Source organism: Copadichromis virginalis, linkage group LG23 (assembly GCF_057382275.1).
Source record: "Copadichromis virginalis isolate Kocher_CV1m ecotype Utaka linkage group LG23, C_Virginalis_male_GT1.1, whole genome shotgun sequence".
Taxonomy (NCBI): domain Eukaryota; kingdom Metazoa; phylum Chordata; class Actinopteri; order Cichliformes; family Cichlidae; genus Copadichromis; species Copadichromis virginalis.
The window spans coordinates 40,700,646-40,716,872 of NC_140639.1; the positions used below are offsets into that span (position 1 = coordinate 40,700,646).

The following is a 16,227-nucleotide window of genomic DNA, read 5'->3' on the forward strand; positions in this document are numbered from 1 at the left end:
GATAAAAGTTAACGTGAGTGTTCTCAGTGGTCAGAAACAAATGTAATCGCATGGCAGGATGCTGTAAAAGGACCAAACTTCAGCCAGGAGAACAACTGAGATAATCCATCCACAATACGAGGTTAGTCATTCATATACTGCTGCATGGGCTGGGCTGTAGTTACATCCTAAGGTTTTAAAAACTGAGCTTAAATAAATGATTAGTGGTAATAAAAGCCGAGGGAGGTCAACAGGGATCACTGACTGTTTTAGGAGCTTTTTGAGATCAAATAGAAGAAAATACATAACATTAAACATGTTAACAACACAAAAGCCATATTAAACGCAGACTACTTTAGACCCGGAAGTAGGATCTGTCGCGTCATCACTGAACAACCGGATTAGGCTAATTGTTGCGTCACTTCCGGTATTTCAGACAATCCCTTTCAATTTGTTGTAGGTTTTTTTAAATTTGTTGCGGGTTTTTGTAATTTGTTGTGGGTTTTTGTAATTTGTTGTGAGGTTTTTTAATTTGTTGTGGGTTTTTGTAATTTGTTGCGGGTTTTTGTAATTTGTTGTGGGGTTTTTTTAATTTGTTGCGGGTTTTTAATTTGTTGTGGTTTTTTAATTTGTTGCAATTTGCACTTCCCAGCCACCGTAACTTCAACATTGTTTATTAACAATTTTGCTCCGGCATCTTTTTTACAATTTCCAAATAACATAAATGTAGTTTTTTTTTTCAAATTTAGTGATAACTTGTTCCTGTCAAACCATGTTTTCAGTTTAATCATTTCTTGTGTGACAATTTCCAAAAGCTGCTGTGAATTCTCTCCAGCACAAAAAATATTTGTATCATCTGCAAATAAAGTAAACTGTAATATATAATGAGGATTACAGTCAATGAGTTTAGTTTCTTTCTCTGCAGAATCTGTTATATCAGGAATTGTATCAGCCAAGTCTAGCCCAACACTTACAAAGAATTTATTGAACTCATTAACCACATCACTCATGTTACTAATATTTCTATCATTATTAGCGAAATACGAAGGATAATTTGACTGCCTAGAACCATTTTTAATGATGGTATTTAATGTTTTCCAAATCCCTTTAATATTATTTTTATTCATATTTATTAATTTCTCATAATATTCCTTTTTACATGACTGTAGGGGTCTCTGCAAGCATACAGGGCTCTGACAGGGTACAAGATGACAACTTTGGAATTCTACTAGAAACAGTCGATCATATTTGTTCGTCAAAGCTGAATCCAACACAAACTACGCTAAATTAGCGTTTTGAGGTAACAGCTACAATAAGCATAAAAGTTTTCGTACGGTTATCATTTGTTAACATGACGCTAATAATACATTTATTACAAACCTGAGCGTTTATCCACTGGTCATTCGACATGACGAATGACTTCTGAAGTCTTAATTCAGCTCAAGATGCTGATGTAAGTCCCAAAAAACTGAATTTTGGAACTGAAACTGAATTGTAGAACTGAAACTGAATGGTGAGAAGTAAATCTGAAATTATTCGAGAGCTAAATTTTTAAAGGATAAAATACGGTTTCAAAGGAAATTAATTCATTTTCAAAATATAAAATTCAATTTCAATTTAGTGATGATCATTTTCAGACCAATAAATTGAATTTCAAATTAGGATAATTCATATTCAGTTTTTAAAAGCATTTATTCAAGTTACAATTCAGATTCAATCTGAGCAATTCAAATTCAAATTTAGCTTATTCGTATTCAGTTTCTGATGGCACAGATTTCTGCCCATACACATGGTGGACACGTCAAACAAACCTCCGTCAGACACAAGTCACTTTTCAGCCGTTCTAAAGTCTCACTTCAACGCTGGATGCAATTTATCTACAGGTGAGCTTAAACACTACAGAAAAAAAATAATGAAAAAGATTTTTGTAAGGATGTTTTTTTTCTCTCAAAATTTTCTCAGGGTCTGCGATTACGTCAAATTGACATGATAGTTGACACCATTGCAGGCAGTACAACAACAATTAGTAAAATGTCCAAAAAAATAAGGAGGGTATGTGTGGCTGCAGTTCAAAGATTGAGACATCGTACAGGTCAGCAGATTGGTGACCGAAGGGAGTTTATTGTGATTGATGAGAGTCACTTTCGTCACAAACGAAAGGTAAGTTTTTGTGACTGTAATTTAATATTACATCTATATATTTATCAACCTTTCATAGTATCATTTAGTCTTTTTTTTTCCATTTTTTTGTTTCTGCATCAGTATGGGAGAGGAAAAATGGCTGGGGGATGGAAAAGAAGAAAGTGGATCTTTGGAATGCTGGGCATAAAACATCGAGGGAAAACGAGGCCTATCTTGCGACTTGTGGAGAAAAGATCTCGAAGACATCTTGTTCCTGTGATTACCCTTCATGTCCGGATTGGTTCCTCAGTGATAAGTGATGAATGGCGGGCCTATCGTGTACTCCCAAATTTAGGGTATGACTGTTAACCACAGCAGGTGGTATGTTGACCCTCGTACAGGTGCCCATACCCAACATCTGGAGAGAGCCTGGAGGTCTTACAAGGAGCAAATCTGGAGACTCAGGGGTAACAGAAATGATAGACTACTGTCAGAACACCTTACAGTTATTGAGTGGAACGAGTGGCTCACAAAAAAGCACAAAAATGGTACATTGGGGAGACTGATATATGGCATTTCCAAAAAATACAGATAATTCTGAATGTTGCTACTGCTTTTTTTTTTCTTTTTAAAAATGTTATTTGAAAACTTAATGTAAAGAGCTACAGGTCATATAGTTTGCATCCAGCTGTGTTCTGTATTACCTCAAATATTGCTGATAGTTTATGACAGTTTTTATTTGTGTATCAAAATTTGTGTGTCCAATCTGTAAGCATTGTTCTCATGTTTTTGTGATTGGCATCTTAAAAATACAGTGCGTTCTGGATTTACCCTGTGTGTTGTCATTTATTTTTTGTTACAATGTACTTTAAAAACGTTCACATCTATAAATAGGTTGTAAGGTATATATGGTCCCCACTTTAGATGGACTCACTCAAGATACTTTACTAACAGATAGCAAATGGTTTGTAACTTCCTAAATAAGTTTATTAAGGTATTTATGGGTATTTATAGATAATCTATCGAAAAAGAAGTTGGTCGATAGTGAGTTACAGCTTTGGCAGCCTTTAAGTGACAGTTATAAATGTATTGTAAGACATCTGTTAAGATATAGCAGCTGACTAATGTAACCCTGATATTCAGTGTTTATAAAACATCTAGTATGAAACTACTATGTGTAGTACATGTAGAGTTTATAGTATTATGTAGGGTATGTTAACCATCTACTTACCTTTTACCAGAGATTTTGTATACCATTGAACATCCTGAGATGACTGGTTTGTAACTGATGCAGAGTAGCGTTTATAAATGATTAATCAATGAGTTTTAGAACATGAAAACATAATTAATAAAAAGTGTTGTACATTAGCTTATTAATCATGCATAAAGTGTTTAAAACAGTGCTTGAAAACTATTAACTGATTATGAGATATACTTTGTAGATGCTGTAGAGAGAATTAAGTAACCATTAACTAATACTTAACAGATGATTAACTAATGCTTAATAGTGTGCACTTATTATAATGTGTTAACCATAAAGGGTTACAATAATGTCCTAAATGTCATTACCCTTCATTTAGCTCGGCGTGTTGTGTCTTTTCACAGAAAATTATAATGTGTTTTTTTCAAACAGGAAAAAAAAAAGGTTAAACTTTTGGTGTTCACACTAACCTGCTATACTTTTCTTTGGATTGTCGGAAGAAGACAGAATACATGACAAAAACCCACAGAGTCACGTGAAGAGCATTCAGTCTTCATGCAGGAGAGTCCTCGGTCCCACAACCTTTTCGCTGAGAAGTGACAGTGCTAACCACTGCACCACAACGTAACACTACTTTAAAAAAAGTGGGAGGGATTTTTAGTTTTTTTTGTTTGTTTTCTTTGTCGCTGAATCATGGCTTTATTTTTCTCATTTGCTGCAAGATACAAATACAAATTTGCTTGCCTACGTATTTGGGGAAGCAATTGAGAAATAAACATTATGTTTAAGACACAATACTATATGTAAGGAAGCTGCAGCTTATAAAGTGAATCATTTCTGCTCATTTCCAGCTCCGTGTGATTGTTAGTGGATTCCACCTGAGCAGCTGTGCATGACTCAGCTTCAAATAGTCCTCATTTACCTCATACTGGAATCTGATGCTGATCTTTAGTTCCTCCTTGTCATCATTTTAGCTTTCAACTTTCCTCTTATTGGCTCACAGTCAGAGCAGTGACCCTAAAACTCCAGTCACACAAGGGAAAAAAGTGCATGGAGATTGCAGCACAGCTAAAATTACTGCAGCCGTGTGCAATGAATTTGCAGTCCCTTTGCCTTTGAAATGACTGCTCCAAAGACGGGAACCAAGTCTGTGACAGTCAGCTGCCATCTTCAAAGTGACTTCAGTGGATCATGACTGCCATAAAACAGCAATAAGACAAAGCCAGTGTGCTATCAGCCTACGACTGAATGGGGTCAAGTTGGCAATTACACACAATCGACTTGCAATTAACTTTGATAAATCAGCAAAAATCGCAAATTTGTTGTTTACATACGCAGATATTTGCATTAATTAGTCCAGTCAGAACCTAGAACTGAAATGAAAATTATCCTCCAGAAATAGTTGACAAAGCAAAATGACATAGGTGCTCTGCAACCTTGTTTTAATATAGGAATATGATTAGAATACTATCTGTTGGTGATCAGTTGCACTGAATCACCCTATTTCAACGACATGGCACCGGTACACACTGACTGCAATTGACTGCAACATTCTGACAATCTGTCTGCATTTATAAATTAGACAGCAGTTAATTGCAGCTCTTGACTGAGAGTGATTGGAGTGAGTCACTGAATCATTCACTTTGCAATCAAAAGGCCGAGGGTGTTGGGTGGTCATCCTCTGGGAAACCAGCTGGCCACCATAGCTACTTGCAACCAGTCGCCAAATGAGGTGATCTATAAGTTATATAAGGTTCTCTGCCCTTACTGACTTCACACTGAGCAGAAACCAAGCACTTGCATGTACTCGACTAGATTACTCATGCACTGACTTCATTATTTAACTTTTTTATGAAATGAGCATCCACCATTGTAACAGTATGTTTTGGAGAATACAAGGACATGCATGCACTCCCTTAAGTTGTATACCTACTTTGCTAGTACTATATATGTGTTACAGGTGTCTTTTGCTGTGCAAAAGTAGCAATCACAGATTTCACACTTTTTTTAAGCTTGTGTAAAATCTCACACTTTGAGACACCTGAACCACAGTGAGACCATGTCCTGAGATGCAGTGACCTTCGAACGACGCAATGCAGAAGGCAGGTCTTTGCAGCCGTTTCTCCACTGAGTCTTTGACTAAGCCCCATTAAGCACTCACACACATAAGCATTCACACACTTATATCACTTCACTCCTGTCTGAACATTTGCTTCCTTTCCTTTTTCCTCCATCTCCTTACACGTTATTTTTCTCCACAGTTAACACCTATTCTTTCCCCTTGTGCCCTTCCACAGCTTGAATTCAGCTCATTTATGTCCCCTGTGATGAATGTGTCACACCAACAACACTTGAGTAGAAACACACTTACACACACCCTTGAGAAGGCACACAAACATATATATCTGCACACAATGTACCGCACAATGTATCTCAGTGTCAGCTAGCCACACTGTGATCTGATAAATGGCTTTCGGTGCAGGTGGTTTCTTTCATTAATACACTCTCACAAACCTAGCTTTATAGTACCCTACAGCCATCCAGCATATTACAAAGAAAAAAGACAGAAGCTGGAAAGAGGGACAGAAGTAAAAAAGAAAAAATGGAACAGAATCAAAAGCGAGTTCCCCTTCGAGAACCTCAATGCCTCCTATAAACCAGCCTGTTATTTGGAATAAATTTTTCCTTTTATCCCAAAGTTAACACTTGATTTTTTTCATTGGCTGTATTGATTTCCCAGTGGGGAATATCTGTATTGAGTAATGTGTCACTTAAAATGATGCATGAAAGGATCATAGGTCCCCAGTTTGCCATATCACACCGTTACCCATTTGTTTTGCTCCTCTTGCAAATGAAAGTATTGGCATTTAGAATGAAACAGACCAAGTAATTTGTCAGCTGTTCCTTAGTGTTCATCACTCTGTTGTTTATCACCACAATTCAGGACGAGAGATGCAGCCGCAGAGAGAAAGTTTAAGGAATTAGTGTTTCATCATCAGCTGAAATAGGTGGCAGGAAACATATCAGACATACTATGAAGGGGTTGGTTGCTGATCATGCACAGCTGGAGATAAAGAGGTTTCTATAGAAGCACTTGCCAGCAATAATGTATCTATCCAGACTGCCAACTTTAGAGACAGAAGAAATTATCGCAAGTTACCCTGAAGTATGTATAAAGTGATGCGACATGAAACGTAACTACTAAGATGCAAATTTCTTATTTTTACCGGCTGACAGGATGTCTGTGGAGTTGGGGAAGAGCTTTCTGCCATTATTATAATGAATGTTATTCATAAACTCAAAGCATAACAATGATCATTTCAGAGAATTAGGCTATGGTCTTAAATGGGGGGGATCAATCCAAAGCAATGTGGTGACCAAACCAAAGCCAATGACATTCAGCAAGTTCAAATAACTCCAGGTTTAAAAAAAGCATGAAGTGGCTCCCAAGATAAACGTTTCTCAACTTCAAAGCAAGTGATTGAAATGAAAATCTAGGATTTGACCTGGTACCATTATCTAGGCTACCTCACTGCCAATTGTTAGCTTCAGTGTGACACATAACGAGTGCACTGTTACCTGAATGGATCCAGCTTTACTTGAAATTGACACGAGAGCTTTATATTTTAAATATGGCATGCATGTTGGATAGATGCCCTTGAATGCTATTGACTGGTGAAATAATAATTATTCAGAACGTTTATAAATCCTTTCAGTATAACTCAGTTTTCATATTTTTATATTATATAGAATAGAATAGAAATATAGAATAATCCTTTAGGGAAAATTTGGTTGTAATAGCAGCAAGAAAGACACCTATACAACAAACAGTACACAAGACATAGAACAGAAACATACACAATTTTTCTTACATATTTACATTAAGGACAATGGTTACTATAAACAGAGTACTGTACAGTTATTAAATTAAATAAAATTAACTACAGATGAGAGGCAAACCAGGTTGTAGTGCGAATCGGTTGATTAAATTATTGCAGTTACAGCACAGATGTAAATATCTATGATTGTTGGGAGCACTTTTGATTGTACAGTCTGACAGCTGCAGGGAGGAAGGACCTGCGGAAACGCTCCTTCATGCATCGAGGATGTAGCAGTCTGTCACTGAAGGAGCTCTGCAGTTCAGCAACATTTACATGCATGGGGTTGGAGGCTCTGTCCATCAGAGATGTTATTTTGGCCAGAGTCCTCCTGTCTCCCATCACCTGCACTGGGTCCAGGGTGCATCCCAGAACAGCGCTGGCCTTCCTTATGAGTTTATCCAACCTCTTCCTCTCAGCTGCCGATAAACTGCTGCTCCAACATACAACACTGTAAAAAAAATGATGCCACCACAGAGTCATAGAAAGTCTTTAAAAGCGCTCCCTGGACTCCAAATGGCCTCAGCCGCCCCAGCAAGTAGAGTCTGCTCTGACCCTTCCTGTAAAGAGCATCAGTGTTGTGGCTCCAGACCAGTTTATTATTCAGGTGAACACCCAGATACCTATACGAGTCCACTATCTCAATGTCCACTCCCTGGATGTTCACCGGTGTCAGTGTGGTAGGTCTGCATCTCTGGAAGTCCACCACCAACTCCTTGGTTTTCCCGGCGTTGATCAGCAGGTGGTTCTGCTGATACCAGTCCACAAAGTCCAGAGTCCACTGTCTGTACTCTGAGTTGTCCTCACCTGTGATGAGGTCAACTATGGCAGAGTCGTCAGAGAACTTCTGTAGGTGGCAGCGTGGGGAGTTGATGGACAAGTCTGCAGTGTAGAGGGTGAAGAGGAACGGTGCCAGTACAGTTCCCTGTGGGGCCCCCATACTGCAGACCAGCGTATCAGAGACACAGCCCTGTGTCCTCACATGGGCATTCTGTGAGGTAGTCCAGCATCCACTGGGACATGTGGTGGTCCACTCCCGATAGCTCCTGCTTGTCTCTCAGAAGTTGTGGCTGGATGGTGTTTAAAGCACTGGAGAAATCAAAGAACATGATCCTCACAGTGCTGCCAGGCTTCTCCAGGTGAGTCAGAGCTCGGTGCTGGAGGTAGATGGTGGCGTCCTCCACCCCAATGCCAGGCTGGTAAGCAAACTGCAGCGGATCCAATGAAGACTTCACCAGAGGGTGCAGATGGTTTAGAACCAACCTTTCGAGGGTCTTCATCAGATGTGATGTCAGGGCTACTAGCCTGTAGCTGCTGAGGTCCTTGGGATGGGAGGTCTTTGGTACCAGTACCACACAGGTGGTCTTCCACAGCTGTGGTATTTTCCCCAGCGACAGGCTCAGGTTGAACAGATATCCTAGGATGCCACACAGTTCATCTGCGCAGTACCTCAGGAGCCTGGAGCTGACGCCATCTGGACCTGCAGCCTTCCGCACCTTGATCTTGCGAAGCTCGTTCCTCACTTGAAGTGCTGAGATAGAAAGAGTGGATTTTGGGGGGGGTGTATGTTGGAGTCCACAGAAGCCGGGGGTGGGTGTAATGACTGGGAGCTGGGAGGTGTGAAGCTGAGAGGTGTGAAGTCCTGAGATGAAGGAGATTGCAGCAGGGGGGACAAAGCTGGGGGAGGGGTGGGTGGTTGATCAAACCTATTAAAATATTTATTTAGGTCATTCACCCACCCCAAGTCTCCTGCAGCCTGGGGGGGTTGGTTTTTGTCCTGAGATTGTCTTCAGGCTGTTCCAAAACCCTCAGATGTTGTCCTGTTGCAGCTGCTCTTCCATCTTCCTCCTGTAGTTTTCCTTTCCTTGCCTTATCTTCCACTTCAGCTTCTTCTGGACAGCTCACAGCTCCTGTTTGTCTCCAGATATAAAGACTCTCTTGTTCTCCTTGAGGAGAGCCTTAATTTCAGGATTTATCCATGGCTTGTTGTTAGAAAAATACCGTACCTTTATGCTGGGTACGGTGTTGTCCACACAGAAGTTCATGTAATCCGTAATGCAGGCTGTGATGCTGTTGAGGTGAGGTCATCCTCCAGGGGCTGCAGAGGTTGTCCCACACAGTAGAACGGAAACAGTCCCTCAGGGCCTCTTCAGTCTCTGCCGAACATTTCCTAACTGTGTGTTTCACAACTGGTTCTCTGTGTACTAGAGTTTTATACACAGGCTGGAGATGAACCAGGTTGTGATTTGAGCCCCCCATGGGAGGGAGAGGTGATGACCTGTATGCCTCCTTGGTGTTGGCATACAATAATTCCAATCTTTTATTGTCTCTGGATGTGGCAGGTGACATACTCTGTGAAGGTGGGGAGAGTGGAGGACAGGGAGATGTGATTAAAGTCCCCAGAGATCAGGAAAAGGGCCTGAGGGTGCTGTGTTTGGAGTCTGCTGGTTACAGTGTGCAGGACCTCACAGGTTGCTGCAGCGTTAGCAGAGGGCGGAGCATACACAGATATCACAATCACGTATGTAAACTCACACGGTAGATAGTACGGTCTCATGTTAACCGCTAGCACCTCAATGTCCTTACAGCATAGCGTCTCTTTGATAGGTAAATGCCCAGAGTTACACCATCTATCGTTCACAAACACAGCCCGACCCCCTCCTCTCTTCTTACCACTCTCCATTGTTCTGTCTGCCTGGATCAGATGGAAACCGTCTATAGGGCTTTGGAGTTGACGTCACGCCGCAATGCATTATGGGAGCGCAGCGCCATTTTCGGGGTCTACGAATCAAACCAAACACACTGTGTTGGAACGATGACTACAAGAAAGATGCTTAAAAGCAGCTCAAAAGAGAATGAACTGTATAGAGACCGATTTCATTCAGAGGCGAAGCAGCGGTACTTGCAGAAAATAGCGTGCATTGGAAATGTGGACCAGTATGAAATAGGGCCGTGGAGTAGAAACCCTGAAGACCAACCGCTACTGACGTAGCCTGACATATTTTCGTACCTTATCTGTGGAATCAGCGCGTACAAGTCGTCATTCAAGCAAAGGTAAGTCAGCTCGAGTACTGCGAGTGAAATGCGTTTGATTTCCCTGCAAACATTCAGATTAGTGCAGCATAAATTCATTCATGAGGGGAAATTACAGTGAGAACATGTGGAGGCTGTTAGGTGGATAACATAGCGAGTTCAGTGCATTGATGTGACATTCTCCTGAAGGATTGTTATTCTTTATGGTTAAATAAATTGCACTAATTTATTCATATTTATTATAAATAATCCTAATTAAACATCTTGCTTCCATGTTTGTATCTTGTGTCACTAAAAATACAATTTATTTTAATTTTATATATTGATCAATGACCTGCAGAATCTCCTTATCATATTAAGGGATTCATAATTGTCACTTTATGCTTTCTCCATCTCTAAAGTGATGACATCCTTGCATTACCGGTACATACTTTAGGTTCATTTTCTGCAGGCAGATTTACACTATAACATGCAGTGTTCTATAGATGGACACATAAAGAAATGAAAAATTACATGTATGTGCTAACTTTCTAAACACTTTGTTACATTTATGATAAAGTAGATAAAACACATTTACGTCGGCCTTGGCTCATTAGTTCTTGTCTTTAAATGAACTTTGTGTGTGTTTCAGGTCCTGCACTCTCAAAGACTGAATGAACCAGCATTGCAGCCATGGGTCACCGTGAGCATCACAGGGAAGGTTGAAGCCGCCCACTGCACCTGCAAGGCCGGAGTCGCAGAGGCCTGCAGCCATGTCGCTGCTCTTCTGTTTAATGTAGAAGCAACAGTGTTGATCCGTGGCACAAGGACTGTTACAGATGAACCTGCATACTGGGTTTTGCTGGGTAATATGACCAAGATACAGCCAGAGGTTGGCCATAAGATAGACTTCTCTTCAGCTGCCCAAAAAAAGGCTCTTGATCAAAACCTAAACATACCATCTGTAGTGACGGGGAAAAGGAGCCGTCCTCAAAACAGAAAAATCCCACCTGCTACTTTGGAGGAGTTGTCACTGCTATTGGATACTTTGCTGGAACACAGTAAAGCTGTGGGTTGTGGGAATGACCCATAATGTTTTATCTAGGGGTCTACATTTATGCCTGTAGTGCACTGCCGTGTAAATAATTTGCATTTACTGAATATATACTGACTGAGTACCACTGTTCAAAAGTTGAATAAAGAAACAAACTAATTTTTGCCTCTTTTTTTTTTATTGAAACCACCTTATAGAACACCACATCAGTTACAATGTAGAATCCATAGTTTACAAATGACAAAATGTTTACACAAAATCATGAGTGTTTACATGATATCACCCACTACTAACTTTATTTACTGCATCTTTTGAAAAAAATACAGCAATTTTAACAGCACAAGACTTAAGAATATTTAACAGGAGCAGGTTTCATTCTTCCCTGGTTTTATTATCACACTGTTCACCAAAACGCAGCAAACCTTCACCATCTTATCCAGGAGGGTCACCTCTTCACCCTCACATGGAAGAAGTAATCTGATTGGCATGGTGGTATGTTTGCAGCAGGTCCCTTGTGTAGCGCTGGAACCCAGTCACGATGTTTCATCCATTTCATAGGCTGGTTTGCTGCAATAATGCCAAATAATTAGCAACTCTATAGATAGAAGGTAGTTCTGCAAAATCACTCAGTAGGATGTTTGTTCTAATTTGCTATGAGCTCAGAGCGCATAGAAAATAATACTAATAGGCTATAAAGAGTGATATGAACATATTTAGAACTTACCGGAATGAAAATGTCTGGAGCACCAACAGATATTTGGAGATGGAAGAGAACTGCACGTCAGCTCGTCTCACAGCTGCTATCCAGGCTAGACGCCTTCGTTTGGTAACATCGATACACGAGCTGCCTCATGTTGCTTCCAGGTTGGGAAAGAATGAAAAGATAAACCATTTTCAACCTTATTCTCTTGCCGGTCGTGTGATCGAACATTGCAGCCGACCACACAGCAAATACGAACCATGGCTGTTGTGTGTGACTTCGCTCCCTTTTCACTTGCGCTAGACCCCCAAAATGGCGGATCGGGCCAAAATCCTTTCCACGCCCACCCCCCGTGACATCACGCTCCAAAGCCCTATGTTTACGTGTAAGTCCGGAGTTAGCGCGGTTAGCCACGACTCTGTGAAGCACATCAGGCTACACTAACTGTAGCTCCTCTGATGTCGAGCCGCCAGTTCGTCTACTTTATTGGGGAGAGATCTCACATTCCCCATAATAATAGATGGAATCGCTGGCCGGTACCTCCTAACTTTACTGCGACGCCCGATCCCGGCCCGAGTACCGCGTCTCTTCCTCCTCACCTCGCGGGGGATGTTGGCTTGCTCGGCGGTAGGCAGGGCAGCGGAGGCTCCGAGGGTTAACAGCTGATCCCTGCTGTAAATAATGGGAGGTCAGACTTCCATGCGCTCTCCGGACACAGACGCCGTAAAAAATATAATAAAGAACACGACTGTCCATAGAATTCTGAGTTCCATTGTGGGGGACAGCAGTCCACAATAGAAAAACAAAAACAAGAAACACAAGAACAACAAAGAAACATATGTTAAAGAGAAAAAAAGGACCTGGTCAGGTTGGAGCTGCTGATACTGACTGCCAGCTCGGAGCGGTGCCGGAAATACACAACCAACCACATTATGCCAAATCTGTTTATCCTTATCCTATTTTGTCATCTTTATACACCTAAATCATAACCAATTTACCTCCACCTGGCTACTGGCAACCCATCTAGCGTTAGAGTTTTGGTGTGATTAATGTCCAGCTCTTTTTGTTGAGTTTCAGTTTGGAACATTCAAATGGAAAACCTTTGAAAACAAAAAAAACCTTCAAGGCCAGCATATATAATGCTTCATGTAAAATATAACAGTTTCTGATTATAGAAAAAAATACAGAATTTAGCATGTGGCTAAAAAGGACCCTAAGACCTCTAACCCAAACTAAGGTTAACAGTGACCTTAACACTGGATGTTAAGAGTTTTTTTTAAGAGGAAATCTTTTTGACTCATGCCCTGCTTGTGAAAAAGCAGTGTTTGTATGATGTGTTCTTTAGCTGTTGCAATCACTGCACCAGTAAGGACATATAGCATGGTAACAAATAGTGGAAAACGATCAAAATGAGGTCCCAACCAAGCTTATGAGATCCAATGCTGATTGAAAGGAATTTGTAAGATTGTAAAAAAATCAGGATGTGCTGCTCCGGTCTGCATGTCAATGTATTCTTGGGCCTGAGTTGCTACCAGTTCATTGTGTCAATGTGTGTGAATGTTAGAAAGCACATTGTCATGTAAATGGGTGAATGAGACATGTTGGATTGGATTGGATTAAGCACTTTGAATTCTCAAGTAGAGTAGACAAGCACTATATGAGATCTAGCCCATTAAACTAACTGGTACATTCATTGTTTGGGTAGGTTAGGGGTTATTTTTCTGTTTCACTAGGTTTTTATTTTATTTTATTTTTTTAGTAATTCAGTGATCTGCCTTCTTTAGCACTCAGTAAATTATTAACTTATTTTGTTATATTGTAACTTCTTCTTCTGCAATGGGAAAGTGTTTCTTCCTTCCTTTTAGTTGTGCTGAGCTAAAGTAGGGAATTATCCACAGAGTGGCAGAGAGTCTCGTCACATATGATTGGCCAGTATTATACCATGGTGACCTAGCATTGTCAGAATCACAGCTGAATGCTCCATTCCCATAACTACTACACACTCACCTCAGGGGAATTCAAAAGCAAGCGCTGCTGTTGGACCTTTGCTAGTCAGGTGTAGAAATAGTACATTTTGCTTTTTGCATAGGTTTACTGTGGGTTAAAATAGTATGTACTTTACTACGCAAATTTACCAGTTTGTATAGTAAGGGAAATTTAGGGCTTTTTATTCTTTTGGGAGCATTAGCCGTGCTAACTAAGCATCTCTTTGTTGAATTTTGTTCAGAAAATCTTCCTGATAAAATGCAGTTTCCACAGCTTTTCATCTTGCAACATAAGGTTGGAAACTCTAGTTTGTAGTCTTTGGCTGAGTATCTGTCGTGTTATTTTGTTAACATGACACTGGGTGCATAACCCCAGGCCTATCCAAAACTTTACAGGGATCACAATGTGAGCTAGGTTGAGGACAGGAAGAATCCCCAAAGGAGAAATCAGGAGAAGAGACACGTGACCTGCTCTTTTGACCTGCTGCCACAGTAATCCCCCTAAAGGAGTGTGGAGGGAGGAACCATTAGCACTGCATAAAACAGAAAAATAAGAGCAGCACTAAAAGTAATTGCAAGAAGGAGGATGTCCGTGGGAATTCTTATTAAAATGTAAATATTTCTGCTCAATAATATTATGATCTGAAGCTTTTCTTTTTCCAAAGATGGGTTGAGGTACAGTATTTTAGGTAATTTATCTGGAGGTTTTCAGGGTTGCCTTTTTTCTTAGCTTAAATTGTTAGCTTAAATTGTAAGCTTTTGTTTTTAGAGTGCTACTTCTCTTTAGTCTTACAACTCAGAATAAGGGATGCAGTATACAAGAAGACACTGAGCTATCTAAAGCTTTTAAGCTGTCGTCCATCTATTCCCGAGAGCTTTTTGGATGATTGATGCTGTGTAGAGAGTATACACCTTTTATCTACAATAAGGGACAATGTGAGGACAGATGACTGTGATTTCAAATGTCACTGCCTCTAAGAAGCTTTCTCCTATGTTCAGACAGACATTTTCAAGAAAACTCAACTTATGTCTTTAGGAAATGGGCCACTTATTAGATAATTTCAGAAAAGTAGCTTTTATTGCTTTAGTGCTCTTGGTTTATTAGCCCAGCTGGACTCAATAATTGAAATACACAGCTGAGCCAGTTAGTTTTCTGAAGCCAAGGTCTCTACCCAGACTGTGCACGTGTAACCCACATAAAATTAGGGTACCACTTTAAGGAGTGATAGATATGAGGAGAGATGGATAGCCTGCCCAACCAATCGAAATGCACAAGTCCCAGTATGCTTTGGCCAATGGGAAAGCATCCTGCCGTTGTGTGTCCCACCCACCTGCTCTGTGTTTGCTGCTATGTGTGGAGGTAGTCACGTGCTGACAGGAGAAAAAGAGAGCTGCGCTGCAAAACTTCGATCCCTGAGAAACTGGAAAAAGTATTAGATATAAGTTGCAACTAACTGTGCTGCACATAAGTTGGTTAAGCTGGTTATCAGCTACCTTCCATGTTAAAAGTAGCCACAGTGAGTAAACAGGCGAATGCTGCAGTTTTCTGGCGACTTTAGAAAGTACCGTGTGGAGCTAAACTGTTAGCCTTTGTTAGCTCTGGTTGCTATCAACTGCCTGAAAGTTCATCTCAATCTGCTTCCAGAAGTAAGATAACACTTGAAGCGCAACTTATGTTTATTTTCTTTCACGTCGTATTACTGTTATCAAAGAGAATAACAACATGTCCTGTTACATTATTTAGCGCCCTGCATGTTCCGACTGAGACCATACCATTGTCTTCGGCCGTGATGCACTGAGATCGGTGAGCACATATTCTATGTCTCAGTTAAGTCTGTTTTGCATTTTATCGTTGAGAAACTGAATTCATCTCAATTGTTTGAGTAATAATTGTCGCATATGCACTGACTTTACTTGATTTAATGCATAGTTTGTGTAAGAGAGATGTTTTATTTTTGTAGTAGTAGTAGTATGTAGTATTTTACGTGCAAATTGATGTCGAGTATGATGTCAACAAAATCCTAAATTGTGAATTATAGCTAGAACAGCATAATTAATATTTGAATTGCTCTTCTGACCCTGTCTGTTGACAGGTCAGGTTTTTTCTTTTGTATGCTGAATTGTTCCTGAGGTGGATTCCTCCGGTGAAATAGATGGCGAGCCTTCCCACCTGGACTGAGAGAGACTGAGATTCGCTTCTTTTCCACTTGATGATCTGCTGCACCTTGCGGTGTGGTAGGACTGTATCACTCACACTTTCACACACAGCTGGTTATACATGAGACCACTGACTGACA

At 40.4% G+C, this 16,227-nt stretch overlaps 1 pseudogene; it reads left to right on the forward strand.

The window, feature by feature from the left end:
• Window positions 1–1,768: 1,768 nt before the first annotated feature.
• On the forward strand, window positions 1,769–2,695 carry LOC146681634 (uncharacterized; annotated as a pseudogene).
• Window positions 2,696–16,227: the final 13,532 nt, after the last annotated feature.